We start from the raw sequence: 23,796 nt of genomic DNA, 5'->3' as shown, positions 1-23,796 counted from the left end.
AGCTCAGACCAGAAGAATGAGGAACCAGTTAAGAGGTCCTTAGTGGAAAGAGTCCCTCAGGGACTGGAAGGAGAGGACTGCCCATTGCTCCCTCTTCTCCCTATCCACAAATGAAAGGCTTTAAAGCAACACTAATATTTTTGGGGATACCCAGCATATAGCATTTATCCTTTTTAATTCCCTCCAAAGAGAGACAACATATATGTTGAATTTTAAGCACTCCAAGGAGGATCTTAGTAAGTTGGAGAGCATCTAAGTAGGCAATGACCATGATGTGAAAAAGACTTTATGTGCCCTACCATAAGGTTTGGCTGAATTTTCAAGAAGATAAATTTTAGATAAGAAGTCTTCACCTTTTTACTGAGCTATGGATCCCTCTGGTAATCAGTTTGGAAAAGCCTACAAACTCCCTCCTCAGAATGTTTTTAAATGCGTAAAACACTTTGGAAAACAATTATTTTGAAATAGTTATCTAGCAGACTCCAAGTTAAAAACCTCTGAATCTTGCAGGAGACATGATAATTGCTTTCAAGGACCATCATGTCAAACAGAAATCAAACATTTTCTGATTGACCCCCACCCCCACCCCCAGAGAAAAGAATCAAAAGCAATGGATGAAAAATTGCAAAAAGGCAAATTCAGGAGTCACATGGAAGGAAATCTCGGCAATTAAGAGGTAGAGAAACTGGCTGCCTTGTGAGGTGGTGGGTTCCATCTCTCTGGCAGCCAGATGGCCATCTGCTAGGTACGGTGTGAAGGGCATGTTTGCTTGGGTACATGTTAAACTAGATGGTCTCTAGTCACATATCCATCTCTGAGTTTCTGGGAAGTGCAAAGGAGTAGGCTGACTGGAACAACCAGACAGAGAGTCTAGGTGAAATTCCAGAATCCTAGCCTGGAAGCTTCTCCAACCCAGATTACATCAGTTTCCTCCTTTATCCACTTGGTTTCTATTCCTTACTTAGTTTTCCCTTTTATTTACCCAAAAGAACAGCAGGAAATTTTTCTATGACACCATCAGTTTTTTCTCCACTCCTCTTTCCTTATCAAACATTAAAACTGGAAAAAGACATTTATGAACACTTAGAGGGGATGAACAGAGCTGGAACTGCAATCAGGAAGAACTGGATTCAAATCCAGATTCAGACATTTCTTAAATGTGGAACCCTAGGCAAATCACTTAACCTCTGTGTTTCAGTTTACAAATGAGAATAATAACACCATCTACCTCTCATGATTATTGTGAGGATCAAATGAGATTAACATTGATAACGTTCTCTGAAGACTATAAAACACTATATAAATGCTAGCTGAAAATCCTACATTAATACTACACGACTACCACATGTCCAGGGCTACAGATTGAGCATCATATATGGTACTAGCCCACTGAAAGCTCTGAGTATTCACTGTATGTAACACATGCAACTTTGTCATCACAAAACACATGGTTAGGTGCCATAAAGAGCAGAATTTCTGGCATTAAAAAAAGTTCCTTTTTTAAAAAAAAACACACTAAAAACATTGCTCTTTGCATCTTGTGCACTGCATCCTCAGAAATTTGCCTTGCCTACCTCCATTCTTCATGCATTTCCTAGCGTCTGGAGAAATAGATGTCTGAAACTGTCAAATGGCCAAACCAAGGATATAACACTGGGGTGAAAATTCCATCCTTAATCCTGGATATTCAGAAAGACACAAAGACAATGAGATCCCCATCATGTGGCAAAAAAAACAAAGGTTGCCATCCTGAGACAGGCTGGGAGGAGAACTGGAGGGCAGAGAGAAAAGTGGTTTTTCTGAAAGTTTAGGTTTAAAATCAAGACTACAGGATCTTCCCAACCCAGAAGAGGAGTTGGTCAAATGGTGGAAACTATAGGGCACAATCTAACAACTAACCAATGTGAACTCATATGGGCAGCTTGGCAGATATCTACATTAGATGGATTCATGATATTTCTTTCTCTCAATAGAATCTTCTTTTTCCAATTATATATAAAGATATTTTCAATATTCATTTTTCTCCAAATTGTAATTTTTTTGATTAATAGTCTTTTATTTTCAAAACACGTCCAAAGAGAGTTTCCAACATTCACCTTTGCAAAACCCAACATTTGAGTTTCAATTTTTCCCCTCCCTCCCTTTCTTACCATCCCAAGACAGCAAGCAATTTTCTATAAGGACTCATGAACTTAAAAAAAAGATCAGTACACTTCTTAAAAATTCAGGCTGCAGAAAGCAGCAACTTAAGTAAAAGTAGAAAAAATATACCAACTACCTCCCTTTCTGCCCTCTCATCCATACTTCCAGTTCCCATTCTGTACTCCCACAAGTCTGGAGGTTCCCCAACCTTCTGATGTCACTCTGCAGGTATGGTACGATGCAGAGAAAGGCTAGCTGGGAAGACTGCACATGTTTCTACCCAATTTTGTAAAGCTGACACAGGAAAATATGTTCTCGTGCTCTCTTTTTATCTCAAAGGAAGCCACACTGATGAAGAGGGCTTTGAAGCTAACCCAGTTCTAGCATGGAACAATCATGTATAGGGGCTTCCCCGATCTCACCCCCTCCCTGTGTACCTTACACCATCACTGTCCCTCTGATTTCTGCCTCCATCAGGTGTCCCACCACAGAAACCAGGTTTGGACTATTTAGCAGATGTAACTAAGTAGAACCAAAGGTCAAAATGAGCATCTTCTTTCTGGGAAGACCTATTATTCATCTCTTCCATTTTGCAAACTTTGCAAAATTCATTAAATTTTGCAACATTAAATGAATTTAACAATTCATTAAATTTTAATTTAATGAAAATTAAACATGATATGTATAATCTTTATTTGATTGCTTGCTGTCTTGGGAAGGAGTAGAGGTAAAAGAAAGTGGGAGAAAAAGTTTGGAACTCAAAATCTTGCAGAAATGAATACTGAAAACTATTTTTATATGTAACTGGAAAAATAAAATATTATTGAGTAAAATTAAATACATTTTTAAATTAGAAAAAAAATTAAATATGATATTTGGGGGGGGAGTTGGTTAATTTTGAGTAAGAGCCTAAAAGCAAGCCAAAAGTCTTAACTCTGCACTTAGAGGATTCAACTAACTAGAATTATGACCTAGTTTCTAACCTGTTTTAACGACACCAAACAAGATACACGTCCTATACCTGTACAGAGTATAGAAAACTGTTCAATTTAAAATATGTCCATTCAATTTTTGTGAAGATAAACATACTTATATAAAGAAATAGACAATGTATATCTGTGTCTTGCCATGCATCCCACAGTGATGATGACAGGAGGACAGCTCAACACCCTGTTCCCTCCATTGGGGAACTAAAGCTGTTCCTCAAGTGGCACTTTTTACATTTATTCTATCCTATTACAACATATTTTTCACATGGTGATATTGAATTATGGAGACTATTCGTCATTAATTCATTTAACAAACATTTATTAAGTACTCATATAAGGCACTAATGCTAAGTGCTGAGAGAAGGACAAAACTACTCAATAAAACAGTTCTACCCTTGAGGAAGATAAAACACATAAACAATATAGTTGTACTATATAAATACATTATCTAAATAATACTTAGCAGAAGAGATAATATATATATAACAGGCTTTAAAACTTTAAAGTGCTATATAAATATTAATTATTCATTATTATTATATTATTTACTATTTACTACTAAAGCACATTATTATCTCTTTGTGCTTTAAGCTTCACAAAGTACTTTTCTTATGTAAAACAAAATTGTAAATATTTTGCACATGAGGAAACTGAGTTAGAAAGATATGGTCATAGAATCCTAATCTTAAACTGAACAAGACATCAACTAATGCAACACTCCTCATCTGATGATTTAAAAGCTAATTTTCTAATTTATCTCCCTTTCACACAACAAACATTACAGTCAGGATTTGAACTGATTTATGAATTACTTATGATAAAGGCCTCATTTCTAAAATATATAGAGAATTGACTAAATTTAAAAGAATTCAAGCCATTCTCCAACTGATAAATAGTCAAAGGATGCAAACAGACAATTTTCAGATGAAGAAATTAAAACCATTTCTAGTCATATAAAAAGGTGCTTCTAAATCACTATTGATCAGAGAAATGAGAATTAAGTCAACTATGAAGTACCACTACACACATCAGACTGACTAAGATGACAGGAAAAGATAATGATGAATGTTGAAGAGAATATGGGAAAACTGGGACACTGATACATAGTTGGTGGAACTGTGAATGGATTCAACCATTCTGGAGAGCAATTTGGAATTTTGCTCTACAAGTTATCAAACTTTGCATACTCTTTGATCCAGTAGTGTTGCTACTGGGCTTATATCCCAAAGAGATCTTAATGGAGGGAAAGGACCCACATGTACAGAAATGTTTGTGGCAGCCTTTTTTGTAGTAGCCAAAAACTGGAAAATGAGCCCATCAGTTGGAGAATAGCTGAATAAATTATGGAATATTAATGTTCTGTAAGAAATGACCAGCAGGATGATTTCAGAGAGACCTGCAGGGACTGACATGAACTGATGCTGAATGAAATGAGCAGAACCTGGAGATCATTATACAGGACAAGAACAAGATTATGTGATGATCAATTCTGATGGACGTGGCTCTCTTCAACAATAAGGTGATTCAAACCAGTTCCAATTGTTCAGTGATGAAGAGAACCAGCTACACCCAGGGAAAGAACTATGGGAAATGAGTGTGGATCACAACATAGCATTTTCACCCTCTCTGTTGCTTGTTTGTTTGCACTTTTGTTTTCTTCTCAGTTTTTTTTTTCTTTCTAGATCTGATTTTTCTTGTGTAATAAAATAACTGTATAAATATGTATACATATATATTGGATTTAACATATATTTTAACATATTTAACATGTATTAGACTACTTGCCATCTAGGGGAGAGGGTGGGGGGAAGGAGGGACAATTTGGAACAAAAGGCTTTGCAAGAGTCAATGTTGAAAAATTACCCATGATATGCTTTGAAAATTAAAAAGCTTTAATAAATATATAACAGAAGGGAAAAACATTTGAACCTACATTTCTCTAGATGCCAACTCTAATGTTCTTTCCACCTTACAGCCCCATCCACAAAGTAGGTATTTGGTGAACTCAGATGAGAGAGAAGATAGAGAACTGGGGGAAAGCCAAAGGAAAGGGTTTGGACTGGAAGCTTCTCAGAAAGAGAAGCATTAAATCTGAATGTGGGGGACATGAAGGGCCCACAGGAACAGCAAACTAAAGATAGGGAGAGGGACAAAAAAATGAGGAATAGTCTGGGGTAATCCAATTCTCACAGGAGGAATAAACAGCAATTAAATTATATGTATAACACTAGGATCTAGAAGGAGAGGGAAGGGGGTTCAAAGAGTGGGGCATCAGAGGGAAAAGTGATTCAAGTCCAAGTGGAAAGGAATATAATATTGTCCAATAGTGTCCTTGGGCTTCTAGCATCTCTCTGCCCAGCAGAAAAAGATAAAAGTTGGTCAAAACAAGATGTTTAAAGAGCTCCTCTCATCCCTCAAGAGGCAACACTATTATTGACAGTATCTTAACATTCCTATGGCTGAATTTCTCATTGGATGGAGTTGAAAGACTTTGAGGGAGACCTTATGCGAAAGCATAGTAGATCCAGGAAATAAGACCTGTGATTTAGGAAGCACAGAAATAATCACCATGACACTTGAGACACAAGGAAGAAAAGTGGGAGAAGGTATAGATAGAAATGACGGATCACTAAATTCAACTCTGATCAGACTACAATTTAAGTTCTGAATTCAGCGGTAGATGTCATATTTTAGGAAAGAAATTGTTAAGCTGAAGCAGGTTCATAAGAACTCAGAGTAACTGACTCAAAACATTGCTATGTAAGAATGTACTGAATGAACTAGAGATATTTATGTAAAAGAGGCAACTTAGGGGGTTATGATCTAATGTTTCCAATATTTAAAGGACTGCCATGTGGAAGAGATCTTAGACTAACTTTGTTCCACTTCCATGGGCAGAAATCATCCCTCTGAATGAAAATAAAAAGAGTAGATTTCAACTTAATTTAAGGAAGGACATTCTAAAAATTTAAGGTGGTCCATAATTAGAATGGAACTTTCTCAAATCTTCAAATGGAGGCTCAGAGGGATGGAAATCAATGAAGATCATAGACTCTAAAATAAAATTTTAAGTCTACCTAGTCCAATCCCCTGATTTATAATGGAGGAAACTGATACTGAGAGAAATGACATATCTTGATGAGGGTCAGCTAGCTAAATATCAAAAGTTCAAGGTCCTGGTTTAAGGTTAGTACTCTATGCCTTCCATAATACAATACTATAAATGAGATTCATGCTTCCATATTGGATGAGGTCCCTTCTAACATTCAGATCCTAAAAGACTGCACTGTTCCCTCACTGGAGGAAAAAGAATTAGTCTCACTGCAGCCCACCAAAAACAGAAATCTTTCCTCATTTCCCAATATGTTCCTCTTCTGATCCAAAGCAGATACTGCCCAGTCCAGATCTCTTAGCAGGAACACCTCCCCAATCTTGGGAGATTCTCCACAGAACAAACACATTCTAAAATCTATTTTAAATTATAGCAATATGACAAATAACACTGTAAACTCATTCAGCCACCACTGCTTGGGATTCTCCATTTTCTAACTTATTGTCACATATGCATAGTGTATACAGCAGCATTCAGAATTCAGGACCAAAGCCTAATTTTTAGTCAAAGCAGATAGAAAGAGGGCAGGAGAGGCTGCGATCATGAGACTAGAAGCCACGAATTCTAGTCACAGCTCTAGCTAGTTAACCTTGGGAAAGCCAGTCCCCTATAGCGCCTATTATATCCCGGTACTTTGCTAAACTCTACTCATCTGCAACATGGCAGAGAGTTTTAATTCAACACCTCTCAAGTTCCTCCTAGCTCTAAAAGTTTGTGCCCAACAAATACACAATTTATAGCAAATGCCTGAGTGGGAGGGAAAGGTGTGGAACTGTTCAGCCAAGTAACACTGAGGTGCTAAAATGTCTCCTCCATCAAACCAGAGGAAGGTCTTTACAAGGCCCTTCTGAACATGGCCAGTCTGGGAAAAACATTCAATAAACTCAAATTCTCAAGCACCATGGGGCAAGGGCCATCCTCACGGCTCATCCAGTTTCCCAAGCCTAAAGGGAGGTAGACAGGGAATTATTTCAAAAGGCATTATTTCACAAAGATATTCACTCTCCTGAAATTTCCTCTGGTAAAAAAAAAACAAATAAACAAAAAATATGCTATTTATCTAGACTCTAGTATTACTAGAAAGCTCATATATCCAGATTTGAAAGGGGGTCATATTTAGCACTATATTTTTTAATAGAATGAATTTCATGACAAACAAATTATATCAGATTTACTCCAAAGAACATCTTTCAAGGTCATGTCCTAGAGTCCACAGAGTGGCAAATTGGGAGCAGGGAGAAAATGTTGTTGTTGCTGCATATTAGGACTCCCCGATTCTAGCCCTGGCTCTGTTCCTCACTGCCTAGTCATTGTGTTACTTTAAACATGTTCCTTCCTCCATAAAGTGAGAGAGCTGTAATCGAATGATCTCTAAAGTTCTTTTTATTTTCTGATTGTGTGATTGCTATGCCTTTTATAGACGAATCCTGTATATAACCCCTCTAAAAGAATGGATACGCATGAAAGGGAGATGGCCCAGAGTCCACCTCATTCTCTATAAAAACATGAGCCTCCAGTGGGGCGACGCAGGGCATGGGATGAAGAAGGAGGGCTACAGCCCCATGCCCTTTCCTAAGTCTGGCAACCCAATAAGGATTTAAAAGTTTAGTTTATCACACTTTCCCATGGTATAAGCTAGTAAACAAGCAGGAGTTGAGGAGTCTCACATTTGTCAGTCATGGAGTCCTGGGGTGGACAGACCATTAATCTGACCCAGTATGGCATGTGTTATATTTGGAGGCTGGCCAGTTCAAGGTCAAAAGGGAGCACCTACTTGCTCCTTTAGCCTGTAAGCTCTTGGTGGATAGAGATCCTACCTTATTGACTGCCAAAAGCTCAGGATAGCATCTCCATGCACTCTTGTTTCTTTGTCCTCAAAGTGGTTACTCAAAAAATAGCTGTTGGTGGTACACCTCCCCTAGAATACCAATTACCCCAAGACACAAGAGAAGGAAAAGCCTGTTCTCAGAATCAAGGATACCACTTGAGACTGGCTGAACACCAGGAGGAGAAATGGAATCCCCAGGAATATAGAAAGGCTAGCTCATGAGTCTAAGACCTCTCTTCAAAAGGAAAATTACCCCCCTCATCGCCATACCCCCTTTTAATGTCGACACTGACTAGAGATTAGACAGAGTCATTTGACAAGCTGTGAATGCTTAGCTGGTATTACCACAAATTACCCTTCTAGCAATAGAGTTCGCTGCTCCCCGACTAGTCAATATTAATAAACATTACCGAATGCTTTTACAACACAATTTATTTTTTAATACACCGCTTTATGTATGCCATAAAGTAAATATACCAATAAAAGCCACGGATTTCAAACAACAGATTAAAAAAGAAAAATAACCAAGAAAAGGAAGATGCCCTGTGGAAGACTTATTAACCCCTTCCATGCTTTTAAAGAGTAGATAGGAAGACCCTGGGATAGCCAGTATTGCCGTAGCTTGCAGTAGTCATTTTTTCCGGGGTGCTGATTTGCAGGGGAGGAGGCTAGTTAAAGGGAAGATTATCCTATTAGGTGGTAGACTACAGGTGTGGAATTTACATGTTATTTATTAGAGCTGCTTTTGATTAACTGGTTTTCTTTGTTGTTGGAAAAGTATATAGAGAAATGGTGTCAAAAAATACAATATTAATAACACTAAAAACAAAAATAAAAGGAAAGGATTACGAAAGACAAAGGAATCATGTATTCTGGAGAGTGAACCAGAAGATGTCATGATAAATGTGTTAGAAAAGGGTACAAGCCAAGAGAGCCGTTTCCATTAAGCAGCCTGGTGATCTCGGGCACGTTTATCCCTCCCCAGCCCTTGGGTTTTTTACTTTGTACAAAACAAAGGCCAGACCCTGCTCAAAACTCCAGCAGGGCTGTGGAAACATTTTCCCCACAGCAACATCTATGACATAGTGAGCCTAGGTATTATTGCCATTTTACAGGTGAGCAAACTGATTCTCGGGAAGGCAAAAGACCTGCCCATGGTTTCCCAGCTGCAAGAGTCTAAAGCTGCTTTGCAAAACCAAAGGGATGCCAGCCAAAGGGGAACATTATGAGTTGGGTGGGGTGGCAAGGAATTAATTTGCAATCCTCAGGCTCTTTCACTCCTATTAACTTACCTCTATCCAGAGAAAGAAAGGAACGTGCATCCCCTTGGGAGGGGAGCAAGTAAAACTCTGGCTGAGCTGTGGAGTGGCTATCCTCCCACTAACTCTTAGGCTAACAGCTAGAAGCAGAGAACAGTACCTTCAGATAAGGCAGTGTGAGAACACCTAGTCTGATGGGACCACAGGCCCTGTTCATCTGCCCACGGGCAACGGCTCCTGGAGAGATCTTCACCAGAGGGGGAGGAAAAGGGGTGGGGGGAGGACTGACGCCCCGAGGCCGTTATGCAACCAGCCCATTGTTTTAAAATGATCAAATTCTCCTAAATCATTTATGTGAAATATCTCTATCAACAAATTTCACCAAGAACAAAAGTTTTTCATTTGTGTGCCGGGCTATAGGATGATCTTATCACAAACAATCTTATACAGTCTCTTTCAACAAGGTCTTAGAGTGCTTATCTTCAAGGCTCCTGCTAGCCAAATATGATTGAAATGTTCTATTTATGCTCACTGGATTAAGGAGATGTTGCAAAACTGCACAAAACCCTGGCAGATGTAAGCAAGGTATTACAGCCTGGGCAGTTAAGATCTGAGGGGAAGAGATCAATACACACTTTTGTAGTTTGGTGCAGGGTTTTTTTTGCTTGTATTTTTTTTTTGGTTGGATTTTTTTTTTTAAAGAAACCTGAAAGTTCTGCTTTTATTTTTAAAAAAGGAAGGAAAAACAATCAGTAAAGTACATTAAGATGTATGGCTTCTCATTGCTATTGTCCCTTTCTGATTAGGGCTCTGTTGCCTATACTTAATTATGTCAATTGGATGATTTTAAAAAATCCAAATATTTTCTCCAAGTCCTAGAAGGCTCTGGATGAATAGGTATCAAACTATGGGAGAAGCCAAATGAGGAACAGATTTTGCCTCCCCCCCCCCCAATCAAAATTATATGGATGGTTTTCTTAGAGATATGTGCTAAAAATATCATTTCCCAAAAAAGCTGGCTTACATTAAAAATCTCTTTACTCTTCTCTGATTTCACCCAACCCAGAGGTATATGTTGGAGGGAAGAGTCTCATTTTTGACTAAACTCAAACTCAGGTCTATAATCTAGCAAAGAACGCTCCTGACCAGGAAAGCACTTCTCCCTGTCCTAGAGAAAACCTTGTGTCTTTCCATTATCCCATGTAGACCCTCCATGATTTAGCTCTGTCCAAAAACATACAAATGCTCCTCTCAACTAATGTCGGACTTCTTGTTTTTTCAACATAACTCTACATCCCACTCATTACACAGTTAAAAAAAAAAGGGGGAACTTTCTAAAGTAAGATGTTTAGGGTATAATGATTAATTTACTTGTCTACTTAAATAGAGGATTTCATAAAAAAAAAATCTTTAAAATGTGTGTTCCAATGAGGTGATTCCAATGGACTTGTGAGTGAAAGAACTATTTCTATCCAGAAAGAAGATATGGGGAATGAATGTGAATCACAACATAGTATTTGCACTTTTTTGTTGCTGTTTGCTTTTTTTTCCTTTTTGAGCTGATTATTTTTGTGCAGCATAATAAATGTGGAAGCATGTATAGAAGAATTGCACTTTTAACATATATTGGATTTCTTGCTATCTAGGGAGGAGGGTGAGGGGAAGGGGGTGGAACTTGGAACACAGGATTTTGCAAGAGTAAATGTTGAAAACTATCTTTGCATGTATTTTGAAAATAAAAAGCTATTATTTTAAAAAGCATGATTTCAACAACAGAAGTTGAAACAAATACAAGTCAACAAATGTTTTGTCTTTCATGTACATAATGTTATACTAGGCACTGGAGATATAATACCAACTGAAATTTAAAAAAAAAAAAAAAAACTGTTTCAGTCTTCAAGTAACTTTTATTCCTGAGAATGATTTCAGGATGTTACCAGGTTTTAGGACCACCATTCTGATATACAATCTTGGGCTAGAAGAGAATTTGTAGGAAGCTCATTAGGTGCCCACTTGATTATTCCCTCCTATTCTTAAATCTCAAATATCATCTTATTCTCTCATCCCTAACCTTTCTTACAAAAGTGGGCTTACCCCAGAATTTTTAAACCATTGCAAAATCCTGATTAACAAAGATTTTACAAATATAGTGATCATAATATTATCTCTCACTTAGATCAAACTTCCTTCTTTAAAGAGATTTCATTAAACCCTCACAATAATCCGATCAGGAAGTTATAGCAGGGATTGTCCCCATTCTGCAGACAGACAAATAATGCCCTGAAATGGTTAAAGGACTTTTCTAAGATTGCACAAGTAATTAAACTGCAGTCCGAATATCATAACTCCTAAACCAAGGCTCTTTCCTCCTGGACCACACTGAGGAGGACTTTAGCTCTATCAGAGAAGAGGCTATATGTCTATGACCCAGCACTTGGTATTCTGAGTTTAAAAAGAGATTTCTGTTGAGCTCCCCTTATGTCACTGACCCTGACTGAGTCCGGGTGTTGGAGACCTTCTTTAAGCAGGGAAGGGCTCAATCTCAGAATCCTGATTTAGTATGGCTGCTACCTGAGTTCCTATTGTGAACTCTTAGGAAATCAAGTAACCCCTCTGGATCTCTATGAGTAGGGATGGGGAAGGGAAAGTAGGAAGAAAAGGAGGAAAGGGAGGTGTCAAATGATGACAGAAAAAGGCTTTTCAGTCCCACAGTCCATCTGTGCTATGTCAGAATGTTTATTTTGTAGCCGACTCCCCAGCCTGGAGGGGCCCCTGTGTTTTCAGGGGGCAGAACCTTAGGAGGAAAAGACCAATCTCCACCCAAACGGTCCCCTGCTTCCTTTGCAAGATGATGATGCTGATAAGAAATAAAATAGTTCATATCACACCTTAGTCTATAAAAGTAATTCCTAGACATTAAGCATAGCAACTCAGTAAAGTATATATAGAAATTGAGTGCCAGAGATAAAACTACCTACCTATGGTCATAAAAACTGTGCCCAAGGTGGGATTTCAATCTGGGTCTCCCTTGGCTCCAAATCCAGCCTTCTCTCCACTCTGCCCTACAGCTCTCTCCATCTATCCTCCTTAATTAGCCTATCTTCTATGTTGGCTAACACCCAAGAAGTTGTGCTTTATAGGAAACTTTGAAACCTCTGGTTGAAAAGGACCATAAGGGGTCACCTTATCCATTCCTTGAGTCTTCCAAACTATGTCAATTAAACAAGAATCATTCCTGCTTTTAAAGGCCAAAATGGAGGAGAACCCTCTGTTTCACTTGATAATCCAATATAATTAATCTACAGGAGGTGTTCTCAGCCTCAGGTCATAAACATATGTTTATACCTTCCATGAACAAAGCACTGTACTGATGACAAAAATCAAACAGCCCCAGTCCTCAAGCAACTTAAATTCTACTAGAAGATGATTCAGAATATTTTTTGGCAGACAATATAATGATATATTTGGAAAATCCCAATAAAGGTGAAATAATAATTTTTACAAAGTAGCAAGATATAAGATAAATCCATATAAATCATCAGCATTCCTATATATGAATTTGATTTTTAAAATATTTTATACCTATATCTCAATATGATGGTTTTTCCACCATAATTTCATGTATTTTATGGCATGCATGTACAAAATTGAGGGGGTCTACTGACTTGCCCACAGGGGTCCATCTCACATATATGCATGTGTACATGCACATTCACATTCCTTATATGTATGTATACATGTGAGTATTTTATTTATATTATTTATATAATAATTTATATATAGGGATACATCTATATATGTATGTATACATATGGGTATGAGCATTTATATATAAACATAAGTATATATACATACATATATAAATATACACACATATATATGTATACATGTTTAATTGAAATCTCAGATTCTAGAGGGATATAGGCAGAGACATATATAGATAGATGCACATACACACAAAGATATATATATATATATATATATATATATATATATAATTTTAATCGAAATCTCTCAGATATAAATTCTAGAGGGATATAAGGAGACATATATGTGCATATATACACACACACATATACATATTTAATCAAAATCCCTCGGACACAGATTCTAGAGGGACACAAAGACGGGAAAATCCAAGTATAAGGTAGAAAAAGGGGAGGAAAAAATTGAAATGATGGGTCAAAGAAGGTGTGTCTCCTTCTTCTGATGTCATTTCACAAACCTTTTGCAACATAACTGAGTAACAAACTTAGCCATCGGATTCCCCTGTGCCCAGGGATGGTGTTTGGCTCAACGGGCATATCATTCCTTACAAATCACAGAAGAAAAAGCTTTACTGAGTGCCTTGATTTCTCCAAAGTAAAGATATGTGCTTCTGTGTGTGTGACTCCCCCAAAACTTAAACAAGGAACAAGCCCCAAGGAGGAAGAGAACAGCAGGTCTTTTGTGATCCTGCTAGGTTCTGGGACAAGAGAAAAAGGTTCTCAGCTGTTCCTAGGAACTTGTGGGAGAAGAATCCCCCAAGCAGGTTCTAGGGAAGCAGCGCCATCAGAGCTGCCCAAACTTTTTTTTCTTGTCTTTTTTCTTCTTTTAAGGGCGCAGTCTTGTTCCTTTCTGCACAGGCCCCTGGTAAAGAACAAACAAACAAAAGCTGGGGCTGAGCGAGGCCCCTCTCAAGCTGCGGGTAATTAAAAAGGCCTATAAATGCCCCCGCAAAAAGCACTTCAAAGAGACAGTAATTCCAGCAATGGCCAGTCAAGACGGTGTGGTGTAAAAATTATGAGTTTTCCCGACGGGGTGCTGTGTGTGAAAAGGACAGGGGCTGGTGACCAAGGGAGGGCGAGCCCCACAGAGGGGCCTTAGCAGTCTGTGTCCGTGCCCAATGCGTGTGAGTGCGTGAGGGCTGGAACGAGCCAGGGCTCCGGCTTTCTGTGCACACTCACATTCATCAGCGTGGATGCCCAAGGAGCGCGTGGGCACGAGGATAAAAGGAAAAATTAAATAAAGGCAACAAATACGCGTTCCCTCCCCTGCTGGGCTTTACTATTCACTGGGAGAGCCGGACAACTCTCAGCCTCCAGTGCCCCCAACTTTCCGCCTGGCACTCGGGAAGGGATGCAAAGCATTGGGAAGGCTCAGCCCAATGCAAGAGGAGGTGGCTGTATTAGCTTACTGCACAATACACACGCAGGAGCCAGAACATCCTGCATGTCAGGTTATGTTACTGTGCATGTCAAATAAAATACTGCTAAACTTCCTTTTGGCTGAATTTACTATATCCACTGTGGGTATACTGTGCTTGTTTCATGTTTTTAAACACGGTGACATTCTATGCTGAACATGAATATTTCAATCATTAATTGGCACTCTAACCCACATTCAACATATAATACAAAATGCATACAATTCGGTGGGGCAAACAAATGGAAAAAGGAATCTGAAGTCTATACAAAAGCAGTTCCCACAGAGGCGTGCTAGAATGTTCAATTCACATTGTCTATAATAGCACATTAAATGCACAATTCATTACAGTCATATATCCATAATACCATGCAAGGCAACACTCAGTATAAATAGTAATGGTACATTGGAAAGAAACTGAGGCCTGCAAATAAAATGCTTTCTCCCCTGTGACAGCAAAGTGTCACTGATTTTCAGGGACCCTGGAGCTGTGAACTAGGTAAGGTGAATCAGTATTTATTCCAACAGGGTATAAAACAAGCAGCCTCTGCCCATGTGGTGAGCAGTCAATCAGTGAGGCTGGCCCTGGGTGCAGGATCTTATTTGTACTACTCCATTCTGAGAAGCCCAAACTCCACTGCTTCCTGACCCTGCACTGGTCAATCATTCATAATGAATACCCTAGCCCAGGCTGAGGGGCAGCAATGGCAAGTCTATGCTCCCCAAACCGTAAGAGAAACAAACATGTTGGCCAGCAGCTTAATTTCTCCATAAACAGAAACCTGCTCTGCTCAGTTTACAGCCCCACTCACTAACTCCTCCCTGACACTGCTGGCTTTAAGCCCACACATAAAAATGTCCTTTACTATTTTTATTTAATGAGCTTTCATTTTCCTCCCCCTCTTCTTAAATGAGAAAGGAAAGCCCACCTCTTAATGTGTGTGTTGGGGGGGGGGGTAAGGGTAGCCCAAAGGAATCTTTTTAAAACGAATCATAACTTCATGAGACGCTCACTTGCACCAGCCCACTTTCCCAATTTGCTTCTATCCATGAACCCCTTAAGCCTACACACACACACACACACACACACACACACACACACAAAATAAGATGTATGGATTTTGGACATTTGATTACTTTTAAGTATATATTTTTCCCTCAAATAGACTGAATACGATGGTTAGGAAATTTGACAGAAAACTATTGTGAGCCATTTATTGTCTTAATACGCACCTTTGTCCAACAGGCAGTTTTGACAACAGCGATAAATTCCAAATTTATGTCAACAGAGCATATGTTGAACACCTCATTTCTGAGCTAAAGCAGCATGCTGCCCTATAAATCACCGTTCTGTTTGAAATGAAAGTAGATTACAGGCCTGTGTTATTGAGCAGTTAGAACCGTAGTCATATAAATCAGAACTTTTAACTCTAGGCGATCCGTTGTGCAATTAACTAAAGGGTACTTTGTCATTTCAAGGCTTGCGCACAGACTTGGCAGGGCACAGAGCTACTGGGAAAAAGGGGGGGATGTTGAGAGAAGGAAAAAGTTATTTGGCAACTAGAAGGGTCTGTGCTACAGAATCTCCCCCTCCCCACTCTCAGCACACATGCACACGACACACACATTCACATACACCCTCTCAATACCTGTTAAGCCAACACATTGGCTGAAAGCAGAGACTCTAATGAGTATTTGCCGTAGAAACTAAATGCCTTTCTTGTTCATTCAACAAGTTTTTACTGGGTACTTACTATTTATTTGTCACTGTGCTGGGCAATGTAGAGGTACAAGAGAATTAAAAGCTCCAAGAGGTGAAGAGATCTCTAAGATCAATAGGGCAAAAGGGAAGGCAGCAGAAGTCAAATGAGGGAAATGCACAAAAAATAAACTCAGGCAGCGCAGGAGGATGCCATGGCTAAGATACATGGAATGCTCAGTGAGGGCACAGACTAGGAAGATCAATACAAAGAACAAGGAGGGATGATCAGATACAGTCTTGGGGAAGAGATGAAAACAGTTATGGCTTTATTTTTGTCTTTCCATCCCCAATTGCTGGTACAATGTTTGGCACAGAGTGGACCCTCAACGATTGCCAAAATGAATTGATTACAATCAAGACCAGAGGCAAGAATGAATGACACATTCAGAAATTAACAAGATCTGTCCACAGCAGTCAAAGGCTCATGGAGTTAAGGTATGGCTAATGGCATGAATAAATTAGTTGAAAGGTTTAGTTGGACTTCAATCAAAAGTATTAAGCCCTTACTGTGTGCAGAGCTCTGTGCTCAGGGTTAAGAGATACAGAATTTAGGTGAGTATGGAAAGACAGTAATATGCTTATTCTCTTTCCAGACATGAGGATCCTTCCAACAGCAAAAGTCAGACCACCAAAACAAACTGCAAACACAGTAAGACTGCTCTGTTATTACTGCTTCCCAAAGAGCGAGCCTGCTCCAGCTCTTGGCTGGCAGAGGTTGTGGCCCCTCTGTGGGTCTCTGCAGGCTGCACTAGCAGGACCTCCAGAAGTGGCTGCATCTCCCACCTTGTTGCCATCTAATTAAGCAAGTCATCTCCTACACCTCAGGACGCAGCCTGAGGCAAGGAGGCACCACCAGCGGAGTTGTGCAGCTTGACTCCTGAAGACTGTGACAATGTCTCAAAATGGACAGAAACCAAGAGGCTCAGCTCCCCTTTCTCCCTCACCAGAATCAAGCCCCATGGTAATTTCCAAATCCAAAGACAAAAATAAGACTACAATTAACCAATCAAGTCATAACTGGGTGCTCCGCCAGGCACTGGGAGGTGAGCTCCAGCAGCTCTTCAGGAGCTTAGAATCTGCATCTGGTTTGGGGAAAGACCATCAAAGAGAGAGAGCAGTGTGTGATCCGGGGCTAAGTCCTTCAGGACTAACCATAAATATACTCAAAGAGGAGCTGGATCAATAGGGGTCAGGGTCAAAATAATCAGAGAAAGCACTCCCCTTATCCTGGATGGGAAATGGGCTGGGTCTTAACAATTCAAGACAACTAATATTTATTAAGCACACTGCTAGGAGGAGTGCATAAAAATTGAAAAATTACACAGGCCTGCCCCCAAGGAGCTTAAAATCTGACCAAAGGTTTTATGCCACAAATATGAATATGCATGTTACTGAGCATACTAAAGGCAAAAGAGAGCTTCAAAGCATGAAAAGAAAATTTGAGGAGGAAGAAATCGATATACAACTTGGGGAGGAAAGATCAGGGATGGTTTCAAAGATGTGGAACGGAAGGTGGGCCTGTATTTTCATTAGTTGAAATTTGGTATTTCATTTATTTGTGAATTTAAGTAATAATGTGGAAAGAGCAACAGATTTTACCAGATTGCCAACAGAGTCCAGGATACAAAAAAGGCTATGAATATCTGGTTTAGAAGAACTAGGCTGTATATACCATTACAAATCTTTATCTTTCTCTTGTCCCCAACATGTAGCTCCTTAGAAGAACTAATCAAAGAAAGCTGACCGACTGGTTGTGTTCACCATTTACCCAGAGACATTTCATCAAAAAGAAAATGGATTTCTCTCAGGAGGTAGGATTTTCTTATTAATAACTCTTCACTGATGTGTCTTCTAATAACTATTATTTTGCTTCCAAGTTTGAAGCCAGTAAGCTAGTAGGAAGACCAGAGAGTGCCCCCTGCAAGAGACTATACACACTACTACATCCTACCATGTGACTGAGCAAATTGCTGTTCTCTATGAAAAGGGAATCTCTTATACATATCAGTCTAATATCTGAAAAGTGGGAGAATAGATGAAGTATCTAAGTTTCATTTTAAAAATCATTAAGGAGCTATTATAGTAAAATGATGCTTCCAATTTCCAAATAAAGCAGAAACAATCACATTGAACAAATGGCCAGAGATGGCTAATGAAGGTGTTATCAAGGAGAGGGAAGGAAGGAAATACAATAAAAATTATTACTTAGGGGAAAAAAGATTAAAACAAAAGAACCATACTCAGCCCTTTCCCAGTTCAGGATCTCATCCTATTTCCATTGGAATAAAATCTGCAAAATCGGCTTTTTTTTTCCTTTTAAAAAAGCTAATAATTAGGAAGCATCCAAATCTATTTGCCACTAGATAAAGAAATGGCAAAGTGTTCTGGTATCTTTGTCAAGAAAATCTCATGGACAGTACTAGAATGTTATGACAGTCTCCAGAGTCAAGAGGCATCAATTGACAGAATGATCAAATAACCAAAAAACACCATGGGGTCTCTGCCTTGGATAGACCACCTCTGGTTTGTTCGGTCCTAGGTAGCACAATCTAAGAAGGACAATGATAAGCTGGGGAGCATTAAGAGGAAGGCCATCAGAATGGTGAAGGGCCTCAAGTTCACATCATAATAGGATTAATTGAAGGAAATGGTAATGTATGGTCTGAAGAAAACTTGGGGAGGAGAGGGGAAGGGGTTGGAAATGAAGGAAGAAAACATGATACATGTCTTCACGTATGTTAAATATGGAATAGAGATAAGGCAGAATTAGGACCAGTGGATAAAAGTTACAAAGAGGAAAATTTAGGTTTAGGTTAAAAAAAAACAAAAAACCTAAAACATCCCTAAATGTCTATACTACCCAAAAGTGAAACTTCCAAATTGGGCTGCCTTAATAGATAACAAATCCTTCTTTCTTAGAGATCTTTAGGTAAAGGCTAGATAGTGAATAGGTTCTTATTGCCCAATTGTCCCTATATTCATGTTTGCAATCAAGACTCCATTTCATAGATTCACCATCCTAGGAGAGAATGAGGTTTTAGCATCAGTCTTTGCATTTTACAGAAAACAAATATGAAATCTAAGGAAGCTAAGTGACTTTGCCTAGAATCCCACATAGTAGCAGAATTAAATCCAATTAATTAAGGTCCTCCTGCCCAAATTATCTTATACTTAATTACTTACTCTCTCTTTGTATGTATTCTTGTTAGTCAATATGAACTTATATATGTACTTTAAAATCAGCCCTTTGAAAGCAGTGATTGGGGCTCATTTGTTTGTTTATCTCTAGTACAAAGCATAGTAGCTAGCATAGAGAAGGTACTTAGTAATTATTTTTTATATGATTGACAAACACAAATATATGTGACAAATTACCTGTGTTCAATCATGTGTTAGTCTCTGCAGAAGATATAAAAGAAATGGAACAAAGTCCCATTTATCCAAATGCTTATAGTCTATCCACATTTACAAACAGAAAGGATCCAAGACTTAGATAACAATATGTCTTTTGGTTTGCTTTCTAGGGGAATTTCTGGTTTTGGTCTGGATCTATGACTTCATCAGTGTAAGGAGCTCCCAAGACCTACTAATTAAAAGTCAATACCCACTCTATAGAGCTTAAATCATACATCCAGGATGTGCTAGAACCCTCCCTTGTATGGCCACCGCACTGACCTTTCCCAAAGAGCTTATCCTTGCTCTCCTGGTCCAAAAAATAGAGATGTGGCTGGCGTTAAAGGAATAAACTGAACAGAGTGGGCAGAGATGCACCCTTCCCTTCCAGGAGACACAATCTAATTTGGATACTAATTGTCACGCTGGAAGCCTCTAGGACTCTCTCTGTAAGTGAGCTAGAAGGACTTGGAGGAGTTGCCAACCTAGAAATCCTCAGGTCTAGTCACATAAATGCGTAATTGCCATGTAAACATCCAAATTATGTCACTTATGCATTCCTAGCAAGTGAATGGCTGCGGGTAGGCAGAAAAGATGGAAAATTCACCATGCCAGAATACCTATCCCAGTCCCTATTTCCCTTTCCATTCTACTCTAAAAAAGAAAAGTAAAATTAGCAGAGATGAACTTGAGGCAAAAAAACCAGGTAGATTTCTTAAGTGGCCAGGTGCTACAGCTTTAATCAGAATGACACATTTGATAGTTTCAGGAGTAGGGAAGTAACTGGAAATGAGAGAATGAGCCACTTCCAACCTCAGTCCAATCCCAGGCTTCTGGCGCACATGTTCATTATTACATCCTTTCTGCTAGCATGTGGATACCATGGCTCTCTCAATATCTATAAAGAATTATCTACTCAAGAATCCTCTGACAGACTAGGGCTCATGGTTAGGAAGATAGGAATGAAGAAAGGGGGATAGAGAGCCAACAAGAGAGTTTTGAGTATATAACAAAGGTCAAGGCTCATCTGGAACTGGAACTCAGAGGCCATGTTACATAAACCCTTCATTTTATACATGAGAAAACTTAAACCTAGGCAAATTAAGTGACTTGTGCAAGGGGAATGGGTAATAGTACCAGAGGTAAGATTTTAATCTAAATCCTTTAACATCAGAGCTGATGTTTTCTGACAATATCTTATATTTGGGGTCAATATTTGTGTCCCTCCTTGGGAAAGATGAGTGGACCATCTACTATATGATACCATTCTACACTATTATAAGAAGGCTTTTTCACAACTACTTGGTTCATCCTCCAAATATTGCCTTCCAAAAAAAGAGCAAAACAACCTTATCAGAGGTTGAATCAAGTCTTAGGGTTTCTCTAGCTTGTCATGATATCCACTAATCAATGTTACTTCTAAACCACTTCCACACACCTGCCAAATTGATATTCTTAAAGCATAGTTCTGATCATGTCAGTCCTGTACTCAGGAAATTTCAGTGGTTACCCTTCCTCTGGAGGAAAAAATACAGCCTCTTCTGTTGGGTACTTAAGCTCTTCACAAAATGGCCCCAGGCTGTATTTTCTGTCTGATTATATATTATTCCCACTCAGCCTAAATCTTGGACAAACCAGTGTACTCTCTGCTGTCCACCACATGACATTTCATCTTCTATCTTTGTGAGTTTGTATACATCCTCCTCCATATTTGAAATTCAACTTCAATTCTTGAAATCCCAACTCCATTGATGATTCAGCCCAAGTGAGACCTCTATCAAGAGACCTTCCTTGAAATATTCATTTGTGAATGTTATATATGCCAATAGAATATAAGCTCTTTGAAAGCAAAGAACGGTGTTGATTTTTGTCTTTGTATTCATACTACGGTACCTGACTATAGCAAGCATTTAATAAATGCTTGTTCACTGATAGACTGATTAAAGCAATTATGACCTGCAAAAAGGGTGAATGGAAAAATGACAATCTTTTCCCTCCTAAGCTTCAGCTTTCCCCATCCATAAAATGAGGAAGTAGGGCTAAATGAATTCTAAGATTTCTTCTAACTCTAACCCTTACAATCCTACAGAGCCACAAAGATAATTAGTGTCACGATTATCAACTCAAATTCCCTTCTGTCCAAATCTACGGCTTCTTTCCAAGAAGCCACAAAGAAATGAATCTAAAGTTTCCCCTGAGTTGTCCACTCCCCATCTTCCTTTCAGAGGCATGTCAGTGTACTGTATCCAGCTTCCTCTCCCAGTCTCCAAAATTCATAAACTACCACCACCCCCAGTCCTGGGGAGGAAGAATTGGGGGCAGCAGGAAAGATAGGAAATAAGAGACACAAAGAAAGGGGGAGTATTCTTAATTAGCAGGTTTAAAAGAAGATTAGAGACCTTGTCTTTCTAGAACAAAGAGATGGGTCAAAATGATCTCTGAAGGTTACTTCTAATTCAATTCATTTTAATCTAGATCCTCTAACATCAGAGCTGATGTTCTATGACAATTTTTTATATTTGAAGTCAATATCTGTGTCCCTCTTTGGGAAAGAAGATTATCTATACAATATACCACCATTCCACACTAGCATGAGATGTCATTTTCTCAATGACTTGGGTCATCCTCCAAATCTTCCCCTGGAGAAAAAAGTGCATCAGAGGCTGAAGCAGTCTTAGGATTTCTTTATCTTCAGTCATGACATGCACTAATCAATATTACTGTTAAGCTACTAAAAACTTAAATACAAATACAGCATAGATCTTATTCTTAAGGAATTTAGAGTCTGTAAGAATAAAAATAGCTGATACAAAATAAGAGAAATTGAGATAACCATTCAAAGTGCTATTAGAAATTTAAGGAGAAATCATCTACTCTCACTTGAAGGAATGGAGTTCAAGAAAGGCTTCATAGAGAAGGTGATATACAAGTTAAATCTTGAAGAAAGGTATGGAGTAGAAAAGGAAAATCCATTCCAAGAATAAAGCTCACATTATTAACAAGTTTGAGTCAAAACAATGAGACAGGAGAAAGAAGGAAAAGAGAGCAGGAAATGAATGGTGGATGGAAATAAAGTGCATAATGAAGAGCAGTAAGACAAAGTCTTGAATGCTGAAGGCAACAATGATGCATCTGGCATTTTTAGCTGATGTGATCCCTGAGGAAGACTACTCAGGTAACAATATAAGGAAGGGTGGTTTGGAGAGACAAGAGGATGGAAACAAGAATATCTATTATGTTTCCTCACAATGTTTCCTCCCTGCTGGCCAATGAGAGATACAGTATAGTAGAACACAATCCAGCCGTAGGCTCCTCCACAGTTGGAGCACTTTATTTCTCCTCCAACTGCCATCTCTGGGACCCAAGGCTTCATTCAGTTTTCACCTTTTGTTTGAAACAGAGAAACTGCCCAACTTTTCCAGAAGAGCTGCTTGGATCACACCTTATGATGGAGAGTTCTCTGGGAAAAAAGCAAAGGGTCTCTAAATCTCCTCTTCAAGTTTGATAATTTTTTCTCACATTTCCTTTCTGAAACTTCTCATCAGAACAGTCTCCCCCCCTTTAAAGAAGAATCAATGGAATATATCTTATTCATTGAATATGTATCATATATCCTTTTATAATTTCTTTTTTTGGTGTGTATGCCATTTCTTCACCTAGACTAGACATGTTTTTAGTATAGAATCAGTGATTAATCCTTCTCTGAATAACCTCACAGCACCTGGTCCATTACTAGGAATAGAGAATAAGTGCTCAATGTTTCCTGACTGGCTGATTCTGAATCAATGATCTTGTTTGTGGACTATCAAGGACCTGTGATTCTTCCTCTTTCCTTTGGTCTTCCCTTTGGTCTTCTTTTGCTTGTTTTCCCTGAACACCAGCTCATTAGCACCTTCACTCACCCTTGAAAGGCAGATGAGGAAAGGAAAAAGAAAAATCCAATCTGTCAAAAGCTGTTATGATCAGCAGAACAGGTGGGGAAAAGAGTTAATAAGAGAGGCTCAAATTCAATTTTTAGATCATTTATGTGTTTTAATAACTCTGAACTATTCCTGGGTCTTCCTCCTACCCATTCACGTTAGCCTTGAATGATTGAGAACTGGCTACAACTCACTCTTGCTGTCATG

At 38.8% G+C, this 23,796-nt stretch overlaps 1 protein-coding gene across 3 annotated transcripts in view; it reads right to left on the bottom strand.

Annotated features, from left to right (window-relative positions):
- Positions 1–23,796, bottom strand: part of ZBTB16 (zinc finger and BTB domain containing 16) — a 240,765-nt gene that overhangs the window by 128,393 nt on the left and 88,576 nt on the right. The gene's annotated exons all lie outside the window — the stretch shown is intronic.

This window comes from Sarcophilus harrisii, chromosome 3 (assembly GCF_902635505.1).
Source record: "Sarcophilus harrisii chromosome 3, mSarHar1.11, whole genome shotgun sequence".
Classification (NCBI taxonomy): Eukaryota; Metazoa; Chordata; class Mammalia; order Dasyuromorphia; family Dasyuridae; genus Sarcophilus; species Sarcophilus harrisii.
This window is presented reverse-complemented; position numbering and strand designations above follow the sequence as displayed.